This window comes from Dermacentor andersoni, chromosome 1 (assembly GCF_023375885.2).
Source record: "Dermacentor andersoni chromosome 1, qqDerAnde1_hic_scaffold, whole genome shotgun sequence".
Lineage (NCBI taxonomy): Eukaryota > Metazoa > Arthropoda > Arachnida > Ixodida > Ixodidae > Dermacentor > Dermacentor andersoni.
This window is the reverse complement of record NC_092814.1, coordinates 176,855,179-176,877,818: the sequence shown is the minus strand read 5'-3', so window position 1 is coordinate 176,877,818 and position 22,640 is coordinate 176,855,179. Positions and strand designations below refer to the sequence as shown.

The 22,640-nt window shown below is 47.1% G+C and overlaps 1 non-coding gene across 1 annotated transcript; it reads left to right on the top strand.

Moving 5' to 3' along the window:
- The first annotated feature begins 255 nt into the window (after nt 1-255).
- On the top strand, nt 256-445 carry LOC126547482 (U2 spliceosomal RNA). Its single transcript, XR_007602732.2, has one exon. It is a non-coding gene; the product is annotated as a U2 spliceosomal RNA (small nuclear RNA).
- The last annotated feature ends 22,195 nt before the right edge of the window (nt 446-22,640 follow it).

The window sequence follows — 22,640 nt, the reverse complement described above, 5'->3', positions numbered from 1 at the left end:
GCGGTCCTTCGAGTTATGAATTTTTCTCGGGCAAGCGAGCGCGTTGAGAACCTTAGCGCATTTTTATTTGGCCTTACGGAGGCGCAGTTAGAACGCAAGCGAAAGCTTACGCAGTCAAGGACCACGCGCATAACACAGGATTCTGAGAGCGACAGCGAAGGCAGCATGCTTACGGGACCACCATCACGGGAGAGTGGAAGGAAAGAAAAGAAGATGCGCAAGCTCTTGGAACACCGACAAAGAGAGGACGGTGCGAACGTAGACATGGCCGACTAGGGTCAAAGTGTAGTATCTGTTCTTATCAGTTTATATCTGATAGGGGTTGTATTGGGGACTTATTGGATACTAAACTTATTTTTGCAAGTTGGCGGAGGACTTAAAGCCTGCTTCACCTTCGTCGCGGGTCTGCCCGGTATTCGCTATCTTCAGGATCGGCCCACGTATGGGGAGAAATTCTCGATGTTTGCGGCGCGATAGACGCACGCGATTTTTCCCAGAACCTAGCCATCCAGCTTCGCTGTAAAAGACACGATTCGTCTTATGAACGTACAGCAGAACACGCGCCTTCAAGCATTATAGAAACAAACCGACTAATGCGAGGCGACGAGGTGTGTTCACGCAACACTTCCTATAGCTCTAGACCTGCTTGCTCTGACGGTGACGTCACCACCATAGTACGACGCTTCTCGCATTTGGAAATCTTCCGTGGTGGCTTTCTTCTTTGAGGATAGAAGCTTCTGGGACGACGACGAAGTGTATGTTGTGTGGAACGCTGCTTTTTTATCTCTGCGAACTTCAGCTACTTCGTGAGATACGCCGCTCCCTTAACTGCAGCGATTGACGTGGAGTCACCTGGAAGGGTGCCCGGTCCTTCCAGGTCAACAGCGGCCGCTCCGAGAAAGCGGTCTAGTCGCCAGAGTGACACTGACAGCGAGGGCACTGTGATCTACTCAGTGATCAGTGATGAAACCTCGGATGACAGTGACTTCGTACCCGCACCAACGCACGAAGCAAAGAGGACTCGTCAGGACATCTCCTTCTACTAGTAAGACAACTGTGATCCCGACGTGAAAGTCATCGGAGCACAAATTTCATTTGTGCCTGTGGCTGCAAGCGACACTCTAAACCGGCTCAACCACTAAGGGTCAGATCAAAGATGTAAGAATCAACGCCCGTAAGAACATTCTTTCTATAGATGTCACAAACCGCTGAGCAATGTTAAGGTGCTGGATAGCATCAACGTATGCTGCTATAAACAAGACGACCATGACTCCACGCTGGTGTTGTGTATAACGTAGACAATTCCACAGGCGATTATGACCTGCATGTACTCATTAAGCCGGCGACAGAGGGAACTGCCATATTGCAAGCCCTTTGCCTAGGGAATCGGCTTTGTGTGAAGCTAACTTTTAAAGGAGACAGCCTACCGTCACACGTCAAGGTCGCTCATTTCCGACACGTAGTACGGCCTTTTTTGCCAAAGCTTATTCAGTGCGGGAAGTGTCAAAGGATAAGCAAGTTATTGAGGTTTGCCCAAATGCTGCAGTGTGCTCACGATGCTCTGGGTCGCACAGCTCCGATGCCTGTCGTGAAGAAAAACAAAAGTGCGCCAATTGTCAAGTCTCTCAAGATGCATCTTCAAAGAATTGCCCACATGTGAAAAATGAGATTAAAGTCTTGAGGCAAATGGTTAGGGATGGTTCGCCGCACAGGGAGGCTGCCGCTAAGGTGCGACGTACGTCGGCGTTTCCATCGCGGGAGATCTAGGAAATTCACTGCTATTGCTAAGGACATACCGCATCCACGGACAGTCCACACGCCTCCACAGACAATTAGAAATATTAGCAGCGAGGATCCCAAGCAGAAAGTTTCCCATATCATCTCCTCACGCGAGGAGTGGCCGCCGTTGCCACGGCTAGACCAACCAGCGGAGCAGCAAGATGTAGCGTGCTCGCCGAATCATGCTTCACCTTCCTGCATTTCGGACTTTCGTCTCTTTGTTTTTAAGAACAAATTGCCAATCATCGTCATTTGTGAGCCAAACATTGAGAGCGCCATCCGCCTATCACGATATGAAGCTTTCATGTCTGTCACCTGTACCGACCGCAGCAAAGTCATCGTTTAGTCAGATGCGATTTCATTTATGTTTTACACCCAGTGGCATCTGATGACGACAATCAGTACGTATGTTTGACTATAAAATGCAAGAACGTCGCACTCACGCTCGTAGGTACCTAAATTTTACCTTCGAGTCGATTTGACAACGCAAGACTAAGCAATTTTAACAGCGACAGCTAGACCATGGATTATCGCCGGTAACTTCAATGCGTATCATCCGCTATATATGGGGAAGCTTAACGATGAATTGTCCAGGAAGACGTGGGACGTGAGTGGGACTGCCTAAACGATGGCAGTCCCACTTTTCTGCGGGGATTGACATACAGCAGCTGCCTGGACTTAAATTTTGTTTCAAGACGCCTCATTGCCAGTGTGAAATGGTTTCCGGACAACGAAACACATTGTAGGGACCACGTTCTAACATATGTTAATATCGACGGCATATGCAAGCCATACTCTACCACAGTTCTTCAACGCATCGACTGGCCTAAATACACGTTGCTCGTGGAGAAGAATTGCCAAAAGATCCAGCACTATCTACCTGGCAACATCAGGGAAGTAATTAACGACGCTGCTCAAAACGCCACAAGAGTGTTTAGGCCTATTCCTAAATTTTCTGAATTGGAGGCACAATTGGAGCGGCTCCGAGCAATTCGCCGTCGCGCGGAACGAAGGGAGGCGAGACGCATACAGAAGATCCAGCGTCGGATCGACTCCCTGCATTCTCTAAGATAGAAGACTTTCTGTGATTCCCTTGATCCACATAAACCCCTGTCACAAATATAGAGAAAGGAGCGCGGTCTTCGAACATCACAACAACGCCACCCCTACAAATGCCTGGCTCTCTGCCAAGGTCGCCGAGAGATCACTAAGCGGAGGGCTTCTATTTGACGTTTCTAATCAACCGTCCTCGTTCCCTGCACATGATCCCCATGACGTTCCAATCTCGCGGGATTATCGTATGGGCAATCTGTTTTCCATCGAGGAGTTGCAAGCGGCGTTGGCAGCGTGCAGACGTTAGCAGCGTGCAGACATACGTAGCTCTTGGCAGACTCGGTCAAACAGCTCGGCATGCTCTTCTAGACGTTTACAACAATTCATGGCGTGAATGAGTGGTTCCTACTGCATGGAAGTCCAGCCGCCTTGTGCCTCTGCTCAAACCAGGCAAATCACCCCTAGACGTGGCATCTTATAGTCTCAGTGCTCTGGCCAGTTGTCTAGGAAAGGTGATGGAGAGGATTGTGCTGACACGTCTAGAGTGGTATCTAGAACACAACAAGATATACCGTGACGCTACGGCAGGCTTCCGATGCCGACGTTCTTCTATAGACAACGTCAGAGACCTTTTCTCGTCCGTTCAGCACAAAAAAAGCCTAAGGAGACTGTCAGCGGTGACGTTCCTTGACGTTAAAGGCGCTTATGACAACGTAACCCATTGAGTCATCCTGGACGCCTTGGGCGATGTCGGCGTAGGTGGCCTTGTTTTTCTATGTATATTCACCTACTTGAAGGACAGGTCATTCTTTGTGCAAACAGAGGGTAGTGCGTCATCACAACACAACACCTACCGTGGCGTACCACAAGGTGGAGTCTTGAGCCCCACTCTATTCAACCTCGTGATCATCGACCTGGTACATACCTTTCCGCAATCCGTCCATGTGTCGATCTATGCAGACGATATATGCATTTGGTCATCAGGAGTGACGCGCCCCCAGGCGCGCGCCAGATTCCAAAAAGCGGCCACACTAACAGCAGGCTATCTTAGCGCTCGAGGTCTGGAAGTGTCCTCCGAGAAGTGTGTTCTATTGTCGCTTTCACGCGCAAAGCAAAGAGACCATACGTTGTCAGAATTAATGGACAGCCTATTACCTACGAGAAGACGCACCGCTTTCTAGGAGTGATAATAGATCGAGACCTCTCCTGGAGTCCTCATGTCTTTTACCTAAAAAGGAAACTAGTCATGATAACACATCTGCCCATATTTCTTGCAGGAAAGTCATGGGGTGCGTCTGTGAGTCTGATGCTCCAACTCCATAGCGCACTCTTCCTGGGTCTCCTACGCTGTAACTTACCTCTACAGGGTGGGACCGGTAAGACAAACTTCCGTGCCCTTCAGTTTGTGCAAGCTCAAGCTCTGCGAATATGTCTTGGCCTTCTCAGGTGTGCATCCACGGCAGCCACAATAGCCATCGCGCATGACCACCCCATTAATACATATATTCAAGTCGACGCTTTAAGGATGCACATTAGACACTTCGCCCGACTTCCATCGCATCATCTCGCCTCACTTCCTGCCGCTCGACCTCGTTCAGCGTTTAGCCGGATTACTACCACCAACCATGGAACTTTACCCTCAAACTTCACACCTGCAGCAGGACCATCTCTACCGCTTTGGTGCCTGCATCCACTCCAGGCCTTTCTTGGCATTCCCAGCATCAAAAAGAAAACGGAGATATCATCTTTCGCGCTCCAACAAACCGTACTTTCATTTCTACATGAGAAGCACAGAGAACGCATCCACGTTTACACAGACAGTTCTGTCTCCTCTATAAGGTCAGCTGGTGCAGTGGGAATTCCCGCAAAATCTGTCACTATCAAATTCAAGACATCCCACATTACATCATCGACAGCTGCAGAGCTCGTAGCTATCCATGCTGCTCTGTAGTTTATTGGTCACATGGTCCATCTTTTGGGACTCGAAAGCAGCTCTCCAGTGTTTGCTGTCCCCTTTTAACCACGGATCTAACGTGACATTAGTCGCAGACGTCCGACTACTCCATCATCACGCAATCGAAAAGGTGCTCCACATTATCTACCAGTAGATACCGGGTCACTGCGGAATTTCGGCAAATCACAGTGCGGATGACGCAATGGTGCCCGGATGACGCAATGGATGACACGATGGTGCCCATATTGTACCAATACCACTGTCAAGAACAGATGCAGGCACAAGTCTTCGCTCCCTCACACGCGAGCTTACGCAGACTCTGTGGAACACCATTGAATTCACGAACGCACGTCTCGACAGATTGGATCTACCTCTGCAACTCCGTCTTGCACCAGTGTTACCACGAGTGGAAGCAACACTTCTGTGCCGCCTGTGTCTCGGCGTGTCATTCACGAACGCTTATTCCTTCTTCATAGGAATGGCCGACAGCACTACTTGCGAGACCTGCGGCGGCCAGGAGACGATCGAGCATCTCCTTCGTGACTGTCCCCGTTACAATGTGTCAAGAAAAGTGTTCGCGACCGCGCTCGAAATATCGAACAATCACCCCCTCACAGGATAAAAAGTTCTAGGACACTGGTCCAGACGGGTTTCGGCATTGAAGGCCTTAAGGGCTCTGCTCAAGTTTTTAAGGGCTTGCGAATTGGGCGACCGGCTTTGAATGTTTTAGCGCGTAGCATCGTGGTATTGCGCGAATTTTTGAGATTTCTTTTTCTTTTTTCTCCTTTCATTCCCTTTACCCCTTTCCCCAGCACAGGGTATCCAGCCGGTACTTACACTGGCTAACCTCCCTGTCTTTCCTCCCCTTTTGTATCTCTTTCTCTTCTTCTTTGAGCCATGAGCAATCGTGGCCTTTTGCCTGCTGTTCCTTTTTCCTTATTTACGGGCATATTTACCAGTCACGGCGTCCCCTCGGAGATAAGAACGGTTGTGCAGACTAAAAAAATGATTTATTAGTTGTCCGTGCCAATATCACGACCTGGTAATGAGGCACACCGTAGTGGGGCGATCCGCCTTAGCTTTTCTCACCTGTCTTCTTTTTTTTTGGGGGGGGGGGGGGGAGGGGGGGCATGCACCCAATGCGCGGTACACGAGTTTTCGTATTCCGGCCCTATTGGAATGCATTGACAGCGGCCGAGATCAATCCCGTGACCTCGAACTCAGCCGCGTCCCGCCATAGATATTGAGCTACCGCGGCGGGTGGGGCAGACTACTCTAATACTCATTATCAATTCTAATCTTTTATGATTTCATAAATTATAAAAGGTATCCGGAGCCATGGGTACTTCCAAGCGCCGATTGAGCTAAATAGGTCAAATTCACGTAAAAGCTCTAGTTTCCATGGTTCATCGTCGACAGTGAAAGGCAGGCTTTGTAGAAGTTAAGGCATTGCAGCAAGAAATGATTGAAAAGCATCTGAAAAGCGGTCGTGTGTGGGGCCTTGCACCTGTTGAACTTTTCGAAATGCTGAGCGCACACATGCGAAATTATAATATTATTAGTCTGGCGTTTTATCGCCATTTCTCGCAAGGAAATGCGGTTTCCAAACATAGCGAGATATGAGTTGGAGTAAACTGTAAACACTTATTTTGATTCTGTACATTACGCTGCAGCGAAATAGCAAGACATGCCTTTGATGTCGTGGGCGCCGGAACAAGTAAAATGGCGTCTACAGCAATTTTGGACGCTTACTGATTTGCCCTAATGAAAGCCTAACGTTCCACGAGAAATAACATTCAGCTAGACTCAATTAAGCAATTACATATATTTTTCAAGTCGTAATACTACTTTTCGCACTCGAGAGAACGATGGGCAGTTTTCTGCAGCGTATTTTGGAACCCTGCAATCAATTATAGTGGCCAGAAAGATGCATCAATGAGAAAGACTGTTCTTTATTTTATTATCATATTAATCATATGGACCCTCCAAGCGAATTTTCGCCGCGTCGCCGTGGGGCTCCGCATATACTTTGGCATATGTATCCTATATGCTTATCCATGCCGTGTATGCGGTTTATATTAAGGCGATAACGTTAAGGAGCCCGTGTCGCAGAAAATTCAACGTCCGGCGTCAGACGTCGCATTGGCAAAATATTTTCGAACCGCGTACACCCAGGCCGTCCATATGATGCAAGAAATTGACTCAACGAATTGAATTTCTCAAGCTAAAATACGTAGAAAAATTGTAAAATACGACGTGCGCACAACCTACAGAAATGATAGCTCTCGGACTGTAATTTGACTTTACGAGAAAACATAATTCTCTATCGCGAAAATTCAACGAAACCCCTTCAAACACACAAACCGGCCGCGGCGGCCCGCCCGGCTCCTTGCAATGACTCCAGCTGGCACTCGCCTCCTCCGCATCGCGACCCACGCAAGAGGCCGTGGTTCCACCACAAAGCTCGCCTTCGTGCATAGCGTTCGCGGCAAGCGTTTCCAGGTAAACATTACGGTTACATACGCTCCAGTTGCCGGGAAGCGTGAGAAGCAGTCAGGGATCTCTGTATGCTATCACGTTCCACTCTTAAAGGCGAAGCTTAAGCGCCTCCAATTTTTGCAGACTATTCAACCACTAAAGTTGCTCATGACTGGTCTTATGTTCTTGACAAAACTATTGTTCTGAAATATTTTAATGGCAGCCCACAAACACATCTCATCAAACATAATATTCACAGCGCTGGCATTTTATCTTGCATCTCCTAATACGATATAAATATTAAAAGTGAAAAATATTGTCAGTGCTCAAATCTTAACGTGATGTAATTTTACTGATGCGGCTCTTTACGGGTAACGTAAACGGGCGCCTGTGCGATGTCATTACAGGCCCTGCACGGCGTGTTAGCCGCGTATGTCGCTGCATACCTTTCTTTTTAATGGCGCTTTTTCTACCGCAAAATTGTTATAAACAACTTCACCTACTCTCATATAGCTGATCACTTCCTATTCCTTCCGCGGTATTGCCCGTAACCAATTATGACGGCGACTTCCTTCCTTGCGGAAGGAGAACATAGTTAACCTGCGGCTCGCAGGGGTAGTTTGCGCGGCTGTCTTCCACACAACATTTAAATGGCACGGCTAGTTGCTTCCTTCTCGTTTCGCAGAGAAGTCGCACATGTAGCCACACAGGGAGCGCCACGTCGGCTGCACACAACACAGGCCCAAGTAGCACAGACACGACGGGCCAAGATCAGAAAAAAACGTGTTCCGGCGCCGGCATCTCATCGTTTACGTCCGGACTGCGAAAAGTGGCGCGCGTGACGTCAGACGGCAAACTATCAGGCTGCCAGTTATATCTATAGGAGGTGTTGGTCCAGCTGAGGAGAAAGAAAGAGCTTCATTGCATTTTCCGAATGCAATTCAATGCAATTGCATAGTTGTGCCATTATGCATGACCAAGAAAAACACTATCGAATTTAAAATTAGGTGACCCATTTTATGTCCAGACGAGGTCGTCTTTTCGATAAATCATACCATCTTAAGGCGCACGTATGCTTCATTAGTGAGACGAATTTTTTTTTCAGTGTTTTTCATGCATATGGTATACCAATTGCGCAATTCTGCGCTTACTTCATGCGGAAAATTTTAAGCAGTAGTTTGCATATTTCTTCTTCCTATTAACGATCAAAACCCAGTTGCGCAGCCCTGCCAACGCACCTGTCGATGGGCATCGCCGGTTACTACAAGGAACTACCAAGCACGCGCCACCTCTGAGCGATTTTATCGCTCAGACTACAAGTAACATATTTCACTTTTCGCCATTTGCACCTAAACGAGGAAAGCCTTCCGAGCAACTCAAGGTGGTATAAAGCGGTTTACGTCGGACTTATGCGGTCGGATCGATGCTTCTTATTCTATGCGCTGCCATACAGCGTAAAAGTTTAGCACGCGTCAGTTGTCACGTTTTGTCTATGAGATCGTGCTCATGCACGTAACATATATAAAATTAAAGCAGCACCCCGCGTGCTATAAACATGATAAAAAGAAACCGGCCTTACCCACTGGAGGCTATAGGCTGGTGCATGGCGTCTAAAATAACGAAAGGGAGCGAGGAAGAGTATTGACCCGAAAGGCGAACAACGCGCTGCGTGGAACCGTGCTTCTAACACATTGGAGTAAACGCTAGCACTGCACGGTTTAGCAATTTAAGCCGTTTTGAGCGCTCTTTTTCCAAATTGGGTTTCTTTTGTGCCTCCAATAGCTCTAAAGATGCCCCGTTCCTATGCGTCCTATTTATAGCCAATATCAGCAGACCTCAAGAATTTACATTTGCTCCGCACGGAAGTTTCCCAAGCTCCATCCGGCACACGCCATGTGCACATGTCGGCGATGACGACATGGCGCGCATCTGTGTTGGGGGCGCAGCTTCCTTTCATCGTTCCTCCCTAGTGTAGGTGGCGTAACGCCACGGCGCGCTCTCTCAAATCGTACGCTCCGATCTCTAATTTAAAAAAAATTTAATTAGATTAGGGGATTTTGCTTGCCAAAACCACGATTTCATTGTGAGCCACGTCGTAGTGGGGGACTCCGGCTTAAGTTTGACCACCTGGGGTTCTTTAGCGTGCACCTAAATCTAAGTACACGGGTGTTTTCGCATTTCGCCCCCATCAAAATGCGGCCACCGCGGCCGGGATTCAGTCCCGCGACCTCGTGCTTAGCAGCGCTACACCAAAGCCACCAAGCAGCCACGGTGGGTACGCTCCGATCTTTCCCGCCGGGCATAGAGGAGTCCTTCTCCTCTGGTCCCCTGCCCTCCTCCTCCGTACACTTTGTTACACTCTCCGTCTATAGAGCGGGAAACATCGATCATCCAAAATGGGTGAAGCAGCTTAAGAAAACTATCATTTTATTATTAATACGATGAGAAAAACGAGAACAAGGTGAAAGCAAGAGCCAACGTTTCGACAAATGGACTTGTCTTTTTCAAGGTGACATAAGCTTTCCTCGGCACATTATGTACAGGTAGGGTTCTTCTAAAGGGAGAGGGAGTAAGGTGGGTGGGTGCGGCAATTAGCGATGGCGTGTTAACGGCGAGGGTGTAGAATTGAGAATAAAGGAGTGCTGTGCACAAGGCCGGTGATACGGCCGTCTGTCAGTCACATGTCAACGGCCGTGTGTCAGTCGACGTGTCAACGGCGTGCACAGCACCCCTCTTTTACCTGTATCGCTGGTGGTCGTGGGCTATCCTGTCTGTGAAAGAGATAATCGTTTTGCTCATCGTCTTGAATTCCCATTTTCCGCTTTCCTCCTGTTTTTCCTTTATTATTAAGAGTAATACCGTATCCTCCAGACTATATCCGCGCGCGGTCTGCAGGAGCCAATTAGAAATTAAAATAAAATGTTTTTGTTGCATATTCCGGAGGGACGAACTTCAACATAAATCAGGTGCTTTAGCATGTCTGCAACCAGTGAACAGTAGTTAAGCAAAGTATTTATCGTTAGCCAGTAACAACGTGAGTCCTTTATTAGGCTGTATGTAGGACTCAATACTAAAAAGAGTCAAAGTCGCTCTCGTCAGGGCTGCCAGAAGACAAAACAAGTCAAGCATGTCGGATTCGACGAACAGCTTCTCGATGTCTTCTTCACCTTCGGAATCTTTAGTTCTTGCGCACGGTCGACTACACTGAGCTTGAACAATGCTGTGTAGGTAAATCATTCGCGTGCATAATGTCACGGTGTTTAATATTTTGCGACGTATATTTCATATACCTTAACGATACCTCGAGCCGCCATAATGAGCTGGTAATATTGCTCGCGTGCAGCGACGATCATTGAGGAATGGATTTTGATATTTTATTTAGCACAGGAAAAGTTTATCGATGCAGTCTGCTTCGTTAGAGTTAAGCGCCCCTCCGATCGTAAGAAATGAAGTCATGTAAAGCCCGCACGCATGGATAGACCGCACTCCGCGAAATTTCAGCTTTTAAACTTGTATAGCCCGCAGACTCAAGTCCGGAAAATGCGTGACTGCTACCAATTTGATACTATGCTCTATGATACTATGGTCACCACACAGCTCTGTCTCGTTGGCGAAACACCCCGAATGCCCACATTATACTTATAAATTTCTGTTACTTCGAAATTGCCTATACACCAGCACGTGTATTTAATATGGGGCATACACCGATTTTCTGCTGCGTACTTCGTGCAACAAGACACCGGACATCGAACACTCTCTGTGGTCGTAACTATAGCTACCGTAATGAAAGGAACGCTCGTTTTTAGAAAGCGCGAAAGACGACACACACAACACACACACACACGCACAACTTAATGCGAGGCATTATTTCCCTCATTCTAGACACTTTGCGGTACGTACGTAGATTCCTGTCTCGCCTCATTTCGAACCTCTGTAATAACAATAAGTGCATGACGGACAGTGAATTCGAACATGTCATCCTTCGAGCGAAGTAGGCCAATGCTCCAACCACTAGGCCACAAACTCCTCTCGTGCCAAGGCCGCATAGCTCTTTCAAACGTTTGGCGCGTGCGTCGCGCGCCAATCTCTGGTGCTCTTTCCTAGTGACAGCTCGCGTTTTGAGACGCTGAGTAAAACTGCGCCGTCTTTGGGATCAACTCACATTCGCCAGTTTTTTTCTCGTTGCACCTAATGCTACGTAAAAAAAAATGTACGAGTGCCATCGTCGCTGTAACATAGCCCACGTGGCATTGACATGGGTATACGTGCGATTGTATAATGCTTATGCTGAATTCCAATGGCAGATCTGGAGAGCTCCTGCATCAAAAGTCTGCTCTTCTTGGAGCAAGTCTGTTCGATTGGCCACATCGGGAGCGTGGATTCGTTTATTCAAGAAAAGCGCTTTTTCTAGCAGTACTGTCGATTCCTTCTTGAGACAATTGCCTCTCGAAAAGCAGCTCCTCGCGTTCAAAGGGTAAGAAAATTGCCTCAGATAACGACAAAGTAGAGCTTGCAAGTACGCGCGCTAGACGCTCTGATCTGTTCGTCGAACCAAGTCCAAACTTGTGAACCTTACAGTGCAGGCCCCTGCCTAAATGACAAGATAAGAGACACAGCGCAAACGTTCTCGGAGTTCACATTCGAGTTTTTATGCTGCAATATAATTGAAGTTCCGCACGCAAACACGCCATGAAAGTTGGGCAGAAACCTTAGCAGTTCGCGAAAACATGAAAGTGTCACTTCGGCGCAAGCAATTCCCGTACTTCCGCATCTGGTTATTCCCCTGCTTGATCTGGTTGGAGCGCAAGTATTGCAGGCGCGTAATCGGAGTGAGTGCCCTCCACCGGTGGACGGCGCTCTTTGACAGAGCTTCCGGACCGCTCTGTATATGTCATTGGAATTCAGCATCACGTCACAATCCGTGTATCTCTCGCTTACGCTCGTTAAGTACTTACGCAGAACCCAAGAATAGGCACGCCATATGAATGCACTTCGAACAGACGCAGGAGCAATCATGCCGTTACCGTCATACAAGCGTCGTCACCACCGGTCACTGTCGTCACACACATTGTACGCTAGAGTCATACACACGACTACTTGATTTACACAAAAGCGTTGGTCCACCTGGTAACGCTTTGCGGAACCCAAGCAATGCTGGATAGTCAGCTACTTCTAAAATGCTTCGCATGATCGACATCGATTCCCACAATTCGTTGGATCAGTGTAATTTTCTGCTTTTCATTCTTTTTCTCTTTCCTTGTCCCAGTGGACACTACTTATCAAGGACGATACCGGCCAGATAGAGTAACACTCCTGCAAATTTATCAGAACAGGAGAGCCTTTGAAAAAAATCTGTAGTAGTGAAAATAACAACACAAACAAAGAGTAGTTCGAAAAAGGGAAGTTGTCAGAAGGTACACAGCAACAATGAAAAAAGAAAGGAAAAAGAAAAACGCGTTGACACTAAACTAGCGCCACTGAACAATAAACGTTTCTCCGGAGAATAAAATGTTAAAATAATTACTACGACAAAACCAGCATGCAACGCCAAGAAAACCACACGAGCAGCTGCTGATTTGCACGTCACTATACGAAAAAAAAAAGGCAAGAAGAAAAGAACGAAAAAAAATGTGGGCGCCGCACCAATCAGTGGTGTATTATAATAAGCAAGCTCGCTTGATAGAAAGCGACACAGACGGAACGGTGACAAAACGAGGGCTATGGTGTTCAAAAGAAAACGCCTCGAAAATCTCAAGAGTGCTTTGATCTCCGCAACTTCTGATTGCAAGCATCCGGTCAACAGACGGCGTGCATTCGCACATAGGACAGTACCAGGTCAAGCGACACGTGGCAAAGTTCGCCACGTGTCGCTCAAACCGGCCGACGGATCAACGATCGCCTGCGGGATCATGTACATAACTTGAAATACAAACCGGGCAGCAATTTGGCTTTGGGCTGGGCCACGTGTGGCTTTCTCTTGGCATCCAGGGGAAAACACGGCGAAAGGTGGGAGGTGGAAATTCAAGATGATGAGCAAAGCGAGAACAAGGTGAAAGCCGGAGCCAACGTTTCGACAAGTGGACCTGTCTTGTTCAAGGCATGCGGCACGAGCCACGAGGATGCTGCCGCGCGGAATGTACTGCGTTGTGCATTTGGCCGCTAGTGTGGCCGTGCCTTTATACTGCACAGGGAGGAAATATTCTGTACTTATAAATTCATTATATTTCATTTTATGGAGCTTCAAGGTCATGAGTAGGGGCATCACATAAGGGCTGGAGTGGCATTAAAAATCAAGGCGATTAGAATAGCGCACATGGGCAATTTAAAAAATGTACTTACATGGAAAAGTGAACAAACAGAATACAGTTGCAAAATCTAATTAGCATATTAAATTTTAATAATAAACGCAAGGCGTACAAGCAAAGGGAAGGTTAAAAGTAATTGATACATAGGTGGTTAGCACATTCACTCTCGCTGTGACGCGTTTAGTTTGGGCGCATCCGGGAGTTTATGTTCCGGCTTCTGCCCAGCTGTGTCCTCTTGCTTTGTAAAATGTTGCTGTAAATAAATACTCATTGGCCAGCGTTCGTGTTGGGCCGTTTTGTCCGCATTTTTTTCAAAGCTTTCCATCTATTTTCGACCGTGTAACCAAAACCAGCTCTCCCTGCGTTAAATTCTCGCTTGAAGTAATCGTTCGTAATCGATGTCTAGAGAATTGCCACACTGGCCTGTGAAAGCTTAGCTCTGGTGTCCTGTGGAGAACTGCTCATAACTGCAAGCAAGTTTCTCTCGAACCTCTGCGTAAATGCAGTTGGCGCCAGCAGCGTTGTTGTCTCGAAAGGGGCCGCCTGGAGTTTGAACACCTGTAAGCCTCTCAGCGTCCTGGCGTTCCAACCACTGCATGAGCTCAGTGTCAGTTTTCTCAGTTCAGGCATGACTCCTTGTTCTGTAGAGACAAAGCAGCTTCAGGAGCGACGTGCGCGCTGCCGCGCAGTAGCCAGCAGCCGTCATGATGTGGTAATGGGTATTCAGAATTAAAAAAAAAAAATAAACTGCTGAACTCAACTAGAGCCATAAAAAAGCTGAGATCTGCAAAATTGTTCGCATTATGCGTGATTAATTTGCTTATATACGAAGATACAGATACGATCAAATCAGACTTTTTTTCCGTGCACGCGCGCAGCTCGTTTGAACCCACGTCGCGTACTGTCGCCTCTCTGGTCCTCACCGCTGGCCTACCAGCCTCCACTTGCCCCGGGGCAGGTGCGGAAATCACGGCGGCGCACTCTTCTTTGTTTTTACAGCTGTGGGCAGATTCAGCTCTCACTAGAAGGACTCGCGTCTCGACTACAAGCCGTCTTTTCTCTTCTTGTTTTGGCAAAAGGATCCTCCTTCACAGCAGCTACAGCACGTGGCCGTTCAAGGACATAGGTCGGTAATAAATACGGAGAAGGCTGCTGCTGCAGACAGAGAGACAATGTATACGGGAGATTAAACATTTTCCACGCCTATATAGGGCCTCTGTGGAAGTACACTTGAATGAAAAATGAAAGGAATGAAAGAAAGCTTTCGCTACACGACAGGCACGTACCGAAGGGGGGGGGCGTGGGGGGGGGGGAGGCCCCCCGCCCCTGGAAACTATGTGGCATACCCCCACCCCCCTACCCGCGCCCCCACTCCTCACCCACATTCCTAAAGCACCGCCAAATCATTCTTCAGACTTGACTGCTATTCGGAGGTCAACATTTTGCTGCCTTTATCACTCCTTTTGGATGGCGGTAGTTATCGGCATCTCCTGGGGCGTGAAGGCCAGTTTTCTCATCGATTCGGTGCCCGCGCGATTAACTTGAGCTGCGTTCAGTTATCGCCATCTATTGCAACAGTCACGCGCATCGCTGTTGCTTCTTAATTCAGCCTTCTTTGTTTAGACTGATCCAGTGACCAGGAAACGGATTCAGTGTGAATTCAGCTGGTCCGTATGCTCCGTATGCCCTATGACGTCCTCAACCAATGTCTTGGCACTAACCGCTGGGAAATTGAAACTTCTGGCTTTTTATTTGTTTGAAATGTTGAAGTACCCGATCACTTTTCAATTTTTCGCATAATACACCGCTTTAGCACCCTGAAATTAATGAAACGGTGCACTAAGGGTGTTCTGCTAACAATTGCACCCATTTTCAAAATTTTCGAAAAATAATCAAGGTGCAAAAAGGGTGATTCGACATCCAATCCACGCTCGAAGGTGTAATTTTCCTGAGTGTGTAGCGATCGGAGATAGTACCGCAAGACGGCGCCAAGTAACAATAATTTGTGTATTTGTAACATCAGCCACTGACTACAGCTTTCAGCGTCCGGATGCTTTTTCAGCTTTCTGCCGAATGATTTTTGCTGATTTCGATGTTTCTGAAAACGAATTTTTTGTACGCTTGACGTACGTTCTACTTTAACATTTTATCTTTAAGATATTCAACACAAACAGCCACTGCATGCTTCATTACAAAAGACAGCCCTCAGCCACCTTGGCACTGATTACCATCGAAGTGAGCTACTGTACAGGCATTCTCGATCACCTCTGTGCAGAACCATATCTACACAGAGTTCATTAGGTTTACGTAGATTAAGCATCCTCAAAGTAGGAGTAGGCATATGCTACTGACATGGATGAAAATGCTTTTTAACGTATGAACCACGACTTCTTATACGACGCCGTAACTCGCGCTACCAATTTTCAAGCTTTTATTACTGGTCTGCCTAGCGCTATGCTTAAAGCACTCTCCTGAAGCAGCGTCGAGAACGAATTGTTTTGAGCCACAAATCAAACTACGACAAGGGTCGCTTGCGCCCTTTCGCGAATGAAAACTGGAGGAAACTTCAACAGCGGTCGGTGGAGCTTCTACGCGGAAGAGTTGCGCTTCTCTGCTTTCTGTTATGTTAACTTGTGGATTGCAGTTTCGACTTCGACATCTTCGCAGTTGTGAAATGCTGCAACACCAAGGGATTTCCGCCAAATTCCGGCCACGGCGGCCTCAAATTGGTCGGGGCGAAATGCGTAAACGCCCGCACTGGATGCATGCTACCAGCCAAAATTAAACCGGAATTTCCCACTACGACGGGCTCCGTAATCATACCGTGGTCTAGGGACGGAAAACCCGAGAATTTAGATTTTAATTTTACCGCAAAGCACATGTGCTTGCGGTTGAAACGGTGGCCGTTTTGCGTTTCTTCATTCGTTTTCTCTTTCTCTCTCTCTCCATTTTTATGCCGATGCATCCCTGCGCGTTTTACAAGTACAACATAATCTTCGGGAGATAGAAGCAGCGACCAGTTTCAACAGCCAGCGCGTAAGAACGGTAAAAAAGAAAAGAAAAAAAGAGAAAAAGGCAAATGAACGATTGCACCTCAAACGTCATTCCTTCCCATAAAGACTAAGCGCTCGTATGAGCTCGTTTGTTTGTGTGCCAGCCACCGCGAGGCATGCGTCACTAAAAGAAGAAAAAAAAAACGCAGATGACCCTTAAGCCACCACACGTGCGGCGTGCGAGCGTGCGGCAGTCCTGGAGCGCACCCGACAGCTGCGCCCGCGTTGTCGGCTCCCGCAGCACGCGTACTGACGTGACTTGGGAGAGAACGAATAGGCGACTGACGGCGTCCGAGAGTTGTTGACAGCGGGGCTTGGTCCGATGCAACGGAAGATATTAAAAGCACTCGCGTTCGAAGGTGACGCACTGCGATCACAGCGCGCGCGCTGATCAAAGGCCGAGGCATATAGTTATGGAAGGCCTACACGCGTGAATACCGCTGGAATATTTTTTTTTGTTGTTGGTCATTTGATAGGCTTCCTTGCCGTGAATTGTTCGCAACGGCGCCGCGCATGTGTTGAGGTGGTTCGCACCGTGAGAGATGTCAGGCGCAGTGATGATGTTTGACTCGTTGGTCAAAGACAAAAATAATAAGACCGAGAACAAAGCCATTTAGCACAGCTACTTCGCGCATTGAGCAAATAAAAAAAAAAAAAAGAGTTGGAGAGAGGGGAATAGCGAGGTGTTTCGAAAGCTTAAGAGACACTTGAGTACGAATTGGCAGTTAAATAAAGAGAACAATAAAGCGCAAAAAAGAACATTGAAAATATAAAGATAAAAAGGACGTTGCGTTGTTCAAAGAAGCAGAAGAGACAGCCACTATGGGGCCACAATCATTTCTACTTGATTGCTGCGATTCGTGCATTCAGTTGAGAGCGACGTATTTGTCTGAATTGACATTCATATTGCCTTACAAACAGTGCACAATAAAGGGTTTGCTTCTAATCTCACTAAACGTACACCCATGTCATTTTAGTAGTGGAGGTCGTTAGGTGATGTATTTGGCGAGTACGATCTCTTTGTAGGGGGTGTGGTGATCAGGCGCAGATAGCCTGATGTGACTGGATGGAAATTATTGCGCCTTAGCACCTCTTACTTGGTAACGCGGATGTTTCACCAAACGTTCACTCGGTGTTTCGGAGGAAGGCAATCAATGGGCGTATAACTTCTTTTCTGATCCCTCCGGCTTCCAGGCCCTTTAGAGAGCACTGCGGCTTGAAAGCTCGCGTTAGGAAGAGACCTATTTTCTATAGGCTGTGAAACAGCATTTTTCTTTCTATATTGAACTGCGGGCACATCCTAAGTGTTATGAGAGTTCTACGTCAGCCATATCGAAGCACAAAGATGGGAAACAAAGCATCCCGTTTTAAATAATCCCGCTTACCCCCTTTACAGGATTCGTGTGGAGGTTCGTTGAACATACAAAAGTCCTTGCAGATTTTCACCATTCTTATTTCTTTTCATTTCGGTGGCTGGTACCCGATTAGCTTCTTTATTTCCCCAAATTTCAGCGGCGGTCCGGCCTGCGTCAGGGATCAGTCAGGACCGGACCCAGGCAATAATGTCGGGAAACACCGCACTCACAATTTGACGCTAGAACAACGTACTTCGCGTGAGCGAGCCTAGCGCAGGACACTGAACAAAGTACCACGCGTTAAAGTACCATTGCAAAAATGCGGATCAGTGCAACTTCGAAGACAGAAATTAAGTGGCTTAATTTTAGTGAGTGTAGATATTGCATAGTGCACTGCGATCATAGTAAAGAACAAATAATATAAAGTGCGCAAAAAATATTAATGCGAAAACATTATATGCCTCATGAAGCGGAAAATCCTGTGGCGTAGCCGGAGATGGTGCAAAAAGTCACGTGGTGACAGAGACGCACTCGTGCTACTGCTCGCGCGTTCGTCGTCGTCTCCTGCCCCAGCTGCCCCCGATGCCGCTCATCATGCCAGCGTTCCCATACTGCCCCTCCATCTGCGAAGGCGCTGAGGGCACTGACCCACTGCCAGCCGGTGCGGTGATTTCGGTGAGTTCTGTCATGGGCTCCAATGGACGAACCTTCGACGGAGATGGCACAAAAAGTCACGTGGTCATAGAGACAGACCGGAGGTGGCCGGTCTATATACAGGGTGTCCAACGTAACTTTAGCCAAACTTTAAAAATATGCAAACGTCACGTCGGCGGACAAAACCAATGTAATGTTGTTTGTCGTCGCTTGAAGATGTTCAGCGTATTTTTTGCATTCAGTCGAATAACATAATTAGTCCTAATTAATTAATGAACTTCTCAAATATTGTAGTTAGATGACAAATATCAATGAGAAAATTGTAGAGCAACATGAAAAACTACTGATACAGTTTTCTGTGGCTTAATACGAGCTACGTAAAAGCGTTTTTTCCGAACGTGAAAGAAGCCCGCATGTACACGCGAAAATTGCCGTGCGACTGGCCCCTCGAGGCACTTTCCATGTACTCGCAGGCGTCTTTCACGCTCGGAAAAACACTTTTATGTAGCAAGTATTGAGGAACAGAAAGCTATATCCTTAGTTTTTCATGTTGCTCTACAATTTTATCATCGACAGTTTTCATGTAATTGTAATATTCGAGAAGTTAATTAATTATTTAAGACTAATTATGTAATTAGACGGAATGCGAAAAGTAAACTGTATATCTCCAAGCGACGGCAAACAACAACTTTACCTTGGTGATGTCCACCCGCCGTGGTTGCTCAGTGGCTATGATGCTGGGCTGCTGAGCACGAGGTCGCGGGATCGAATCCCGGCCACGGCGGCCGCATTTCGATGGGGGCGAAATGCGAAAACACCCGTGTACTTAGATTTAGGTGCACGTTAAAGAACCCCAGGTAGTCAAAATTTCCGGAGACCCCCACTACGGCGTGCCTCATAATCAGAAAGTGGTTTTGGCACGGAAAACACCATAATTTGTAAATTTGTCTTTTGTGATGTCCAGCTACGTGGCATCTGCATATCTTTAAAGTTCGTCTAAAGTCACGTGGGACACCCTGTGTAGCGCCACGCCTTTCCTTCCCTGTTGCCTCTAAAAAACATGCGCGTGCAAACATGCTGAATGACGCTCGCTCCGCAATTGCGTTCAAAACTCCAGCTGTAATAAATCGCTTTACGGTTTAAATTTCGCGCTTCTTCCAATCAAGGTGCCCTCTGCTGAGAGGGTGCAAAACTATTTGCTCCTGTCGCGTGACATAACCGCCCATCCCCGACCAAAACACTGCTTTAACGCACAACCAATGTTCCGACTTAAGTCCCATAAATGCATATGTTGTTACAAAGGAGTACCCTCGGCGCAGACAGTTGAAACTTCTTGATACTTGGCTATTATATAGAAATACAATTGTTTGAAATTTTGCCCATTCAGTTACGCATGTGCATTGCCGTGAAGTTCCACAGTATGGTAACGGTGCAATGTCCAGAATTCTTGAGTGCGTCCATGCTACAAGGCACGATAGCATTTCTTTAACGTTACACAAAGACATGCGCATGCTTGTTGTTATGTTGTCCAAGGAATAAAATCACATAATAAAAGCAATGAGTTAATAAATAAGCAACCCATTGGTACGTTTAGGAAGTAAAAGTAGAAAATATAATATTTGAAGAGCCCTCCCGAAAAAAACCAAAACTGAAACCAAATCTTGAGTTTTGTGTTTCGGCCATCTGGTGGAAGACTGTCGAACTCAGCCCTACGTGGCGTTAAAAAAAAGCATCACGCAACGCGGCATCGAACCGCTGCTAGCATGACGCCTAACGATAAGTGCGAGCGATTACACGACTTGGCCACGGATGCCGACATTTCGAGGTGTTATACGCTTGGGTTTTTATAGATACCACGTGAACTTGCACGACTGTGTTTCAAAAATTGTTTTTGGGAACAGTGTTACGCCATGCGTAAGAGTCAAGATAGGCATCCATCGAAAGCTGAGTCTCCGGACTGCATACGCTACATCAGTTTTTACGATAGACGCCATAGTTTTATCACAGCTACCGTTATTGTCTCGAAAATCGAGTACAAGTTTTGGTCGTTTCGATAGGCTTCCATTGCTGAATCTAACCGCTCTGGTAACAAAATTCTTGCTTGCCACAGCGTAATCGCTGCATTTTGCTCGTGCGGATTGTCTTTCAGAACATGCCTGTTACCTGCCTTTTTCAATAACCGACCTGCAGCTTTTGTTATTCGCGAAAAAACCTGCGCGTTCCATTGAAAACGCGCTAGCTTTATGCCGGGGCCGCTTGGGGCGATAGTTGGTAGGTGTCCTGAAAAGTTGGATATGAAGGCAACGTGAAAACAATACCATACCGTTCGTAAAACGAATCGTCGTCGGTAAGACATCGTAATGTTTTCGCTTTCATCCACATGTAGGAATGCCTATACGTGCCCTTTACTTTTTTTTATTACTTCATTAAAAAATGGTTCCCAATTGTTCTTTTAACAATTATGCAGTCAAAATTTTGAAAATGCAGTAAAAATCTGCCAATGGGGACCCAACTTGTGAAAAAAAATTTACACTCAGAAACTGAAAATTAAGAGCAGTATAGGCTTACCGCACCACGCACTGACTGAGAGATTTCTCTCCGTTCACGCGTTGAAGCTTGCACATCTACACTACAGGTACCTGAACGCACTAGTTTTGCTTGCTTCTGACACAGCTAAAACACCGCACTTACGCCCCTTATACTATAAAGCTTCCTTTCCCACTCTTCGCATTAGCACTTAATAACTTTTTACAAGCCACATATTCTATATCCAACTTATTTTAGAAAGAGTACTCGTTTCGCTAAACGGGCGGTCTGGTGCAGCGTGAAGCGTGAAGTCAGAGGTTGAATAATGTTTTTGCCTGTTACAGTCATTTTCCTTCAAAAAGCGTTCTGCAAGCTCTCGTTCTGTTTGTCGACCGTGGACACGCATTATAGGGGTTGACGTGCTCGTCAAGCTGTTCATGCAGCTTTTTTCCTCGGCCCTCCCACTTAAGTGGCTGACGCAATCGTCCTTGCATGCACTGAACGCAACCACGTTGGAACCCGGGAGCCACATGCATGACACTCGCGCAGGTTGTTTTCTTTCCCGGACAGCGATCGTTTGTGTTCTTAGAACGGCGCCTCTGTTGAGCGCGTGAAACCGAAGGCCAAGCGGCCGCCTCGCTGCGCGCATGTCGCTCAATTGCCAGGGGAGGCGGCGTTCCCGTGTCGGCGGGGCAGACCGTGTGTACGCCGTCGAGCGTGCGCGGGAGACCTCGTGGCCGCGTCGTGCGAGGGTACGATTCTGCGGCTATGATCCCGGTTAGTGGCTCGCGGTTTATGGGTTCGCAGCACATGCCAGTGCAGCGGGCCGGCTGCACCAAGGCGTGTGGACCCCGCGCAAGAAGGCCATGTGGCGTTCGTTTAAGTGATGTTCATCTGTGTGTTCCAAAAACCGGACTAGTAAAGGGGGGCGGTCACAGAGTGTGTTGTTGATGGTCTCGCCTACTTTAAAATAAAACTGATTGGTAGAATGTGAGCGAGGAGGCCTAAAATAAGGGTGCCGCCCCAATTCACAATGGTATTTAAGAGAGTGTGTACAGAGGAAAAAGAGAGGCGAGCGAGCCGATAATCGGCCGCCGCTAGTCGATGTTACGACTTTGTCTTAATAAACCTAGTTATTTCTAAGTTGGCCTCCCTGAGTGCAAAGTGTCGCCGGACGGCAGCGACCACTCCTTGAAGAATCGTTTGCCTGGAAGACCTGGAGAAGAAGAAACTTAACTCTCCCCAAGTCATAATGGGAAATAAAAGTAAATGAAATTCAAAACTCAGCTATTTTGAATTTTTATTTCTATTGTAATGCAATCCTCGTTTATCGTTAATTGATAAGTAAGGATGTTTGAATAGTGAAATTTCTCAATTGAATTGAATATTCGAATAGCTTTGAAAATTCGAATCGTAAACCGGATAATCTCCCATTTCAAAAAAAAAAAGAAAAGAAAGAGACGAAACAAAGTTTTATGTCGTT